Source organism: Podarcis muralis, chromosome 6 (assembly GCF_964188315.1).
Source record: "Podarcis muralis chromosome 6, rPodMur119.hap1.1, whole genome shotgun sequence".
Lineage (NCBI taxonomy): Eukaryota > Metazoa > Chordata > Lepidosauria > Squamata > Lacertidae > Podarcis > Podarcis muralis.
This window is the reverse complement of record NC_135660.1, coordinates 37,725,025-37,734,516: the sequence shown is the minus strand read 5'-3', so window position 1 is coordinate 37,734,516 and position 9,492 is coordinate 37,725,025. Positions and strand designations below refer to the sequence as shown.

The 9,492-nt window shown below is 44.2% G+C and overlaps 1 long non-coding RNA gene across 1 annotated transcript; it reads left to right on the top strand.

Moving 5' to 3' along the window:
* Window positions 1-435: 435 nt before the first annotated feature.
* LOC114596733 (uncharacterized) lies at window positions 436-2,859 on the top strand. Its single transcript, XR_003706619.2, has 3 exons — window positions 436-516; window positions 1,258-1,331; window positions 2,673-2,859. It is a non-coding gene; the product is annotated as an uncharacterized LOC114596733 (long non-coding RNA).
* Window positions 2,860-9,492: the final 6,633 nt, after the last annotated feature.

The window sequence follows — 9,492 nt, the reverse complement described above, 5'->3', positions numbered from 1 at the left end:
CCAGCAAACTATAGTTCTTTTTCTTAAATGGTATTAAGTATTAATCAAAATGTGGGTTTTGTGCTTGACTTTGGCAGAGGGTTTCTAAAGCAAGCGCACGAGCCACACAAAAGCCTTGTCCTTCCTAACCAGCCTCATTTCAATCAGTGGGAGTTTGCCCATCCATTGCCATGAGCTCCCAGAGGGGCTCCAAAGACCCATTTGGGTTGGGAACTGAAACGCTGCTGCAGAGTCTTTAATTTTATTAATCTTTTAAAGCCCACCGCTTTTGAACAAATGCCCATTTAAAGCAGTTTTGCATAATTACACGTTTCAGTCGCATTTGAGTTGATTCTTAATTTTTATTATTATTATTATTATCTTGGGTTGCGTGGAAGTGCTCAATTTGCTGAAACTCAGTCCGGCCTCTCTCTGTCTTGAGTTCTCTCTCCCCCCCCCCCCGAGACGCTTTTGGAATTCTCTGCCTTGCCACAAGAAGCTTTGGTCACGCAGAACTGTTGCCAGCTCCTAGGACTGGTGAGTAAATCATTCTAGCATCTTTCAAATGCTTTCCCTCTGGCTGTTTCTCTGCTGCATTTGTCCCAGAATATCTAGAGGTTGCTCCAGTGCAGGGTATATGCTTCTTTATTTGATGTGTTCCCTTTCGTTATGATCACACAGAGCTGGCCCTGCAGTGTGGCAAGGGGAAGCAGGCCCATAGCTGTCAACTTGCAGATTTGAAAATAATGGACCAGCAGCCTTGAAAATAAGGGACCAGCAGCCTTGAAAATAAGGGATCAGCAGCCAAAATAAGGGATCAACAATTACTTTGATAAAATACATATTTTGTTGCATGCAAATGGCTTTAGATACCTATTAGGTCCATAAATTACCATATAGCATATATTCAACACAAAAAAGCAACAATTTGTTGTTGACAAAGGACAGCTGGACATAGAAAGGACCCCATTATCTTCAGTAGCTTATTTAAGGGACATCATCAATAAGGGACAGCAGTGGGACATGGCGCTGGGATAAGGGACTGTCCCGCCAAATAAGGGACGCTTGACAGCTATGAGCAGGCTGCTTTGGGGGTGAAATTGAGGGGGCACAGCTGAAAGCAAGAATTGATGACTGAACAGTGCAGCAGGATTTTTCAAAGTGTTTGTCCGAGCATGAGGTGTATGTGCATGTGTGCGCCAGCCATTTGGTGACTTGGTGCAGGCAGCAAAATGCTTTGGACTGGTCATGTAATCACTTCACTTATTCCATTTGCAGAACCACACAAAACACTGCAAAGCCAGCTTCATCGGATTGCCTGTCCTGAATTTTGCTTGGGAATCTACCTGAAGGTATTGTAACAGAGCTGCTTCACAAATCACAGATACAATCCTGCCCAAATTAAGCACTTTTATAATACACGGAGACCGTGTTCATACTGTACACTTAAAGCACCCCCAAAGAATCCCAGAAACTGTAGTTTACCTCGTAAAGGTAAAGGGACCCCTGACCATTAGGTCCAGTCGTGACCGACTCTGGGGTTGCGGCGCTCATCTCGCTTTATTGGCCGAGGGAGCCGGCATACAGCTTCCGGGTCATGTGGCCAGCATGACTAAGCCGCTTCTGGTGAACCAGAGCAGCGCACGGAAATGCCGTTTACCTTCCCACCGGAGCGGTACCTATTTATCTACTTGCACTTTGATGTGCTTTCAAGCTGCTAGTTTGGCAGGAGCAGGGACCAAGGAACAGGAGCTCACCCTGTCACGGGGATTTGAACCGCCGACCTTCTGATTGGCAAGTCCTAGGCTCTGTGGTTTAACCCACAGTGCCACCCATGTCCCCCCTGCCGAGCTACAATTCCCAGTACTCTTAACAAACTACAGTTCCCAGGGTTCTTTGGGGGAAGCCATGTGCTTTATATGTATTGAGTGTACACGAAGTTTGATGAGAGTTAAGCATCTGCTTAAATCCCTCTCCTTGAAATCAGAGGGACCTAACTGGAGTGAGCCCTGCACTTCAGATGTGCATGTGAAATGTTTGTTTCCTCCCGAGAAAGTTAAATGGGAACATGCAGAAATATGTATGTAGGCACACCAGTGAGACCACAGCTCAAAGCTTTGGCTACAGCTCAAAGCTTTATGCACATCCAGTGGCAACCACTGGGTAATGTGAGAAGGGCCCTGTCAGCTTATTGAGACCCGTACATGGATACTGTATACATGAAGGATCAAAGTGAGGGCAGCACAAAACAAATGAATAGTTAAATCAGAGTGTTTGTATCACACATGCACACATGCTTCACACGTGAGATTCTTCCCATAAGTTGCAGCCTTAGACATCCAAGTAAATTCAACATAGCAAATGCAGACTCTGTGGGTTGAAGATCCCAGTCACAATGTTTATGGGTTCTTTCAATTCTGTATAAACTGGGTGTTCTTGAAGCCATCTACATATTGTTTGTCAGGTTACTGGTCCCTTACAGATGCTTTATGCAAGTGACCTAGTTTATGGCACTTGATTCTTGTTGGGTTTGACCACATTCCTTACTGGCTAGTTCAAGTTGCCTTCTCTGGTGAGCTGCTATGGGTCATAAGTGTCTGCTGGATGTAGGAATCATGCATCTCACTGGTTATACACATATGTTCTTGCTTTCTTTTTAACCTGGGTTGTTGTTCCCTTGCTCTCTGTCTCAGCTCTGCATCTCATCCCTTGTCAACTCCTGCTTGTCTTAGCTGCATGGGAACTAACCTCTGGGACCCTCCTTTCTGGAGAACCTTCTTACGTCTCCTTGTCTTGTCCTGATGCCTCTAAAGCTTCAACCCTGGGAGCCCATCTTGAACTCTGGAATTTTACCAGGAAAGGTAAGCACTAGAAATCATTAATTTAGTAAGTTGTTATAGACTGTTTCCATTATGGCCAGTTTGACACCTTGTCTCGTCTTGTATATCACTCCAGAATCTGCCTTGAAAAGTCTTGATATGCCTTGCTGGCTTAGAGCAAGGAAATGATACTTGCAATATAAGAAAACCTTAAAGTCTTATGCCTTCATTCTCACTATTGTGAGGGGAAATATTGTGCAGTAGAAGATCACTGCCTAAGCAGGGGTGCAGAAGTGATGGTTTGCAGGCCAAATTTGGCCCCTGGTGCATTTCCTACTAGCTTTCATTTGAAACCACTGCTCAGCTGTTTCCTGAACAGCTGGAGGAGGGGAATTGTGTGGAATGGAGAAAAACTTCCCCTCCTCATGCTCTCTCTCTCTCTTTCTCCCTCCCACCCATGACTCTTCCATCCTCTTTAGATTAAAGAGTGCTTTGGGTGACTTCCTGTTACTTTTCACTCTCCAGATCATCCTGCGCTGCCCTTTTAGCACTTGTGAGTAAAACTAGGCCAACCTGCTGCTCTTTTTGGGCCTAACTTTATCATTTGGTGACTGGGGTTTCTTGGGGTCTTCCCGAAAGGTTATATGATGTGGACCTGTGCACACCCTTCTTGCTATTAAAGGTCACTTTAGGACAGTCCATCATTACCTCTTCTCTTCAGTGTTATACTGAACACCCTGGCAAGGCATTTGGCTAGGCCAGAATTTTGATCTGTTCAAGGACAAACAATGAAATTATTGAACCAAAGCATTATTTATTCAGGAATGTATAATATAGCATCACACATGCCCAAATAAACGTGTCCCTGCAGTCTGACTGGTACCCCGATACCTCCTATGATTAATGAGGAATTAGTTCACAGGGGCACAGAAGATATTAGAGAGCAAAGAACTATTCCTAATCTGGCAGAGAGTGTCTGCGACATGCCCATCAAATGGTCAGTGAACAAAAATGAATGACAATGACAATCGCTTTTCTCTCCTGAGCCAACCCAGCAAGGGAAGATTGACCTTTGGAGAGCAAATGACATATCACAACCTTTTGTATTTGTTCAGAATTTATACTGTACCCTTTGCTGTGTTCACTCCCACCACTTCTGAAATTCTCATGAACGGTGGACATTTAGGAAAGGCATGAACTCTGAGGCTGCCCCACCAGTAGAGGTTTCATCCAGAAAATCAAAACAGTATTGGCATCTTTATTGATTCAAGTGCTTCTTAAGGGAAATCTTAGATGTATGCATGTCACAAACAAGGGATAGAATAGGTTGAAATGGCTTCAAAAAATACATAGGAGGCAAAGGAAGGCAGCACTTTGTGATCATAAGAAGGTTTTACTGTCAGGATGCTTGTTTGTTTTTAATATCAGGAATGCATTTTTTATTTTGCAAAATGTAAGAGCTAGTGACTGTTTGTCATGGAACCGGGGGGGGGGGGGGGGTGAGAGTAACTTGCTTCCTAAATGCTACAGCATCCCAGTTGTCAGTTGCCAGGTTGATTTTGTTTTGTTTCTTTTCTTTTCTTTTTAATCTGGTTTCATTGATAATGCTGTTTTGCTGTATTTTGTTATGGTTTTGACTGTAAGCCACGTTGAAAGGACCTTGCATAAAAATATTTTAAATAAAGGAGGTACTAGTGGCAATGGAGAACCTGGATTTTTGCACCCTGGTTATAGCAGCAGTAGCAGTTGTTATTAGCCCATGAAGTAAACTTGTACATGTGTGTGGATGCGAAAAGGAAGGAAAACAGAGGACAGAACTCCCGGCCCCTGAGTTCCTCATCCACTGAGCGAGGGGACCCTGCAGAGGCCGGTCCTGCTTCTGAGAGCTCTCAGGATCTGGCGCCAGGATACAGTTCCTTTACCTGATCCATGGAGTATAGTGTCAAGGTCTCCTCAGTGTTCCCTCATCTTCCATGAGTAGTTCAGGACTGGAGGGTGTGATGTGAGCTTCTACTCTCTTCTCTCCAGTCCCAATGCCATTGCAGGAGTTTGTCTTGGGACAGCGGAGGGCAAACAACATTCAGCCCCTGAATCCAAGGCACCTCTCCATGACAATGTCGGTGAGCTTTTGAGCTTTCAGAATCCATCCTATGGTGCTTGACAGGCCTCTTGCTTCCCTTCAGCCATATCTTCTTTGTCTTCTGGTGACTGAGGATGGTGCCTCTCTGTTGACAGGGATTTTGAAATGATAGCTCATGAGTACAACCTGGTTCCACAGCAACAGGTGTGTGGGGGCAGTGGGGGGGTCACTCTGTTCCTTGCTTTTATTCATCAGGGGAGTCTACTATGAATAGAGAGCCTCACCATGCCAATGTTTTCTCATTCCTCATTTTTGCATCCTCAGAGAGTGGTGGTGGTGGGAACACGAGATGTGCTAAGTCAACGTTTTATCGAACAGGGAGACCCATTCTACAGACTTCAACCCCCCTCATCCTGCAGCTGCCTCACTTTGCCTAATAGTTAGGGCTAGCCCTGTGTACTTGTGCTATTGGGTACATGCAATCTTCCCTTGGGTGCAGTTCTCTGCATGTAGGATGGCCATGGATGGGGAACATGTGTTGGTGATGAAGGGCACCCACAAATGGGCAAGGGAGGGGAGTATGTGAGAGGGAACTGGATTATTCTTCCGAGTGACCAATCATTTGGACAAAAGCTTCATTAACAGTGAAATCATTATATGTATCTAGTCAGAAGTAAACCCCTTTGCATCCAGTCAGTCTTATTTCTTTAAGACACTTATATGGGTTACAGCAGAATTATGGAATTAATTGTTAAAATATTATTGAAGTTTTGATGGCAGGTTTTTTCTGCAGCTTTAACTAATTTTTTTTTTAAAAAAATGAGATTTCAAGTATTGTAATGAAAGCAATGTTAGCGTAGAAAACCAACTTCTGAAGAAGACATGATTTATGTTACTGTGTCTGCCTTTGCACCTGCCTATCCCTGAAGCTATTCAAGTTTTTCTTATTCAGATTTGGTTTCCAAAATAATCCAAACTGGTAATAACCTCACCACAATTAAATCCAACAGCCTCTGGCCAAGCTAATCTGATCGTCAGTAGTAACATCTAAATTAGCCAAAAATAATTACAGAAACAAGATTCAAAATCAGGGAGAGAAATGGAAGCATTAATTGGGCACATGCAAGGAGGCAAATGTTTTTTGAGCAAACGTTCTGTAGAATGGGAACATTCTAGTGGTGCATTTTCTGGGCTGGCTTCTTGAACAAACCTGTTTCCAATGGTATTTCCAATTTTGCTTTGTTTGATAAATGGCCATTTGCTCAGCTGAATTTGCATGGTCACATTGGCAAAGTGAGCAGTAGGGGCCTTTGTGTGGAATGTCAGATAGTTTTTGTTCTCTAGATGTGCTCAGCGACAGCCAACGTATACTTGATCTCATTTTTGTGGGTTGCCTAGACAGGGAAACATGACGAATTGTAGGCTATATTTTTCCTCTTTTTGTCAGGGCGCTGAAATGGCAAGGCAGCTCTCCCTGTAGACCCGTGAGTAGTTGCTAGAGGAGGTATAATAATGATCTCCTTCTTAACTAAGGCTTTGATTATTCCAGAACTGGAATCACCAAGCTTTTTGGGCTCTTGGACCCATTTGCAAACCAGAGAAACTGTTGTTGGCGGGCATCCTCAACAACCAATCATTTCCCCAAACCTATTTGATTGGCTACAAGGCGAAGGAAGGGGGAGGTGACCCTGTGAGCACCAGGGAAGGTCTCTTGGGGGAGCATCTGTACTCATGGGCACCATGTTGGTGACGCCTGCTCTAGAACATGGAGAGGGACTTTTCTTACCTGTAGCCCAATCAATATAACTGGAGATGATGTCTGCCGTTCTACCTGTATTGATTGATGGAGATAGGGAACAATGGAGTGGTGTTTTTTGGCAGAGCCTGTTGGTGTATTCTTCCTTTGAGGATGTCAAAGCATGCATTTGCAGGGAAAAAGCCAAAGCTTAGTGGTATAATATGTGCCTTGCAATTAGGAAGCTCCAGGTTCAATCCCTAGTATTTTGAGATTGGATCTCAGGTAGCAGGACTGAGTTACTGAGACCCAGACAGCTACTGCACTCAGATTAGACTGCACTGCACTCAATGAACCAATGGTTTGACTCAGTCTAAGGCAGCTTAATTTTATTTATACCCCTCCTTTCTTTCAACATGGGACCTGTCTGACCTGAGACAGTGTACAGGGAGTTCCTGGGTGGCTGCCCATACAGGCACTGAGCGGTTCAGTGGTATCCTCATGTACCTTCAGACCATACACTAGGACAATATGTTTTCTGCTTTCCTCTTCTGTAGTTTCTGTTCATTTAATGCATCTCTCAATGTTTAAGTCAGATTGTAAAAGAGAGACGGGCGAGGAGAAGGCTAGGGAGGGTAAAAGTGAGCAAATCATTTTGAAGTTCCATGATTGTTAAAATTGTCACCAGGACTTGGTGGTTATCAAAACTGGCCCAAACTGGAGCAGCAGTCCTCCAAGTTATTCTGGCAACTAAGGCAGAGAATCCCACAAGGGGAATTTTGAATTAAACTTATGGCATAGCTCAGTGTGTGTGTGTGCCTTTTCCAGTGAGTAGGTATGCTGTCAAGTATCAAAATAATACTATTACCTTGGACTTAGAGAGACTCTTTGTTTGTTGATAGCAATCAATACAATGGCAGAGATGTCTGGCTCTGAGGTTCGCTAGAAAAGAGGAAGGAAAAAGGAGTGGTGTTTGTCGTACTATTCCAAATCACTGAGATGTTAATGGTTTTATTGCCCTCGGGAATAAATCTACACAGATAATAACTAACATTGCTAACAAATTTCTGCCCTTTCACAATGCCCAGAACCATCTCTGTGTGGCAAATGCCTTGCTAAGCCCAAGTTTATGTAACTGAAGTGCTCATGCACTTTCCCCCTGTTTCCCCGACCTCTTCTTCTGTTCCCTCACTTGTGTTGAATTTTAGATTGTAAATAAAAATGAAATGGCAATTATTATTTTTCAGAGTGTAAACTCCTCAGGGCAGTGATGTGTCTTTTCGTAAGACACATCTGTAAAGCGTGCACCCGTTAATGGCTCTCTGCTGCTGCTATTGTTGTGATGGCAGATCCAAACTTCCCATGTGTGGAACTCTGCTGTGGGAGGGAGAAGCAATATTTGCTGCTTCTGCCTTCTTCCTGCAGCCCCTGGACCTCCCTCAAAATCTCCTCTGGAGAACTGGAGAATTCTCCAAAAACCCTGTGGGAGGAGTTGTGGTGGTGGTTGCGCAGGAGGGAAGCAAATCATGTGAAAATGGCCACCTTCTCCTCCCACCAGTGGCAGCCCTCACTAGATCCCAGTCCCTTCCATGAATGGAAGAAAGGACATTTGCAGAAGGACAGTTCTGGATCCAGCCCATCGCCCCCACTATGAGCAGCAGCAATACTAGCGTAGGAAGAAATTATCACCATCTTAACCACCCCTTCACATGATTTCCCCTCTCTTAAAAAGCGAAACAAAAACAAACAAAAAACACAAAACAAAAACAAAACAGTCACACACCAGCCTTAATATATAGAAGTCCCCACATTTATAATTCAATTTCCTTGCAGCAGTTTTGTGAAGCAATCCCTGAACTTGATTGTTCCCACATTGGCACAGTGGCTCCCCACACAGGAACCTTTGCCGGCTTGGTCTTTCCACAACTGTTCTGCCCCCCAACCTGAGGTGCACAAGAAGAATTAGAAAGCAAACAAATGACATCTTTACAGAGAGTGAGAATTCCACCCCCCCCCCCAAGTTGACCGGTCTCCCTCAATTCCTCACTCCATTAACTAGCAACACTTTAAGGCAATTATATTACATCAAAGGATGATTTTATTATGGAAAGTAATTACAAGGAACAAGAAGGAGGAAAAGAAAGCGAGAGGCTTGAGTTGGCCAGCCTCCTCAGCAGTTTATAGAACCTACTCTGTACTTCCATTCCAGGCGAAATGGTCATCTGTTCCCTAAAAATCTTTCGACTGATTCCATCTGGGAATTCACCATTGATTGAGGACATTTCCACTGCCAAGAACAGAAAAGCCTGCTGGATCAGGCCAATGGCCCATCTAGTCCAGCATCTCAACAAACAGGTTGAGAGCCAATGTGGTGTAGTGGTTAAAAGCAGTAGACTCGTAATCTGGTGAACCGGGTTCACATCTCCGCTCCTCCACATGCAGCTGCTGTGTGACCTTGGGCCAGTCACACTTCTCTGAAGTCTCTCAGCCCCACTCACCTCACAGAGTGTTTGTTGTGGGGGAGGAAGGGAAAGGAGAATGTTAGCCGCTTTGAGACTCCTTTGGGTAGTGATAAAGCGGGATATCAAATCCAAACTCTTCTTCTTCATCATCATCATCCTGTACTCACAGTGGCCCACCAGATGCCTGTGGAAACCCTGCAAGCAGGATTTGAGCATAAGAGGACTCTCCTCCTGTGGTTTCCAGCAACTGGTATTCAGAAACAATGCTGTCTGCAGCTGTGAAGGCACAGTATAGCTGTGATGGTCTACAATCATCTACCAGCTCTCTCCTCCACAAACTTCTCTTTTATTATTATTTATTAAATTTGTATAATCCTCTTTAAAAAAGCAGTTTTGCTGTGGGATTCCGTCACATAC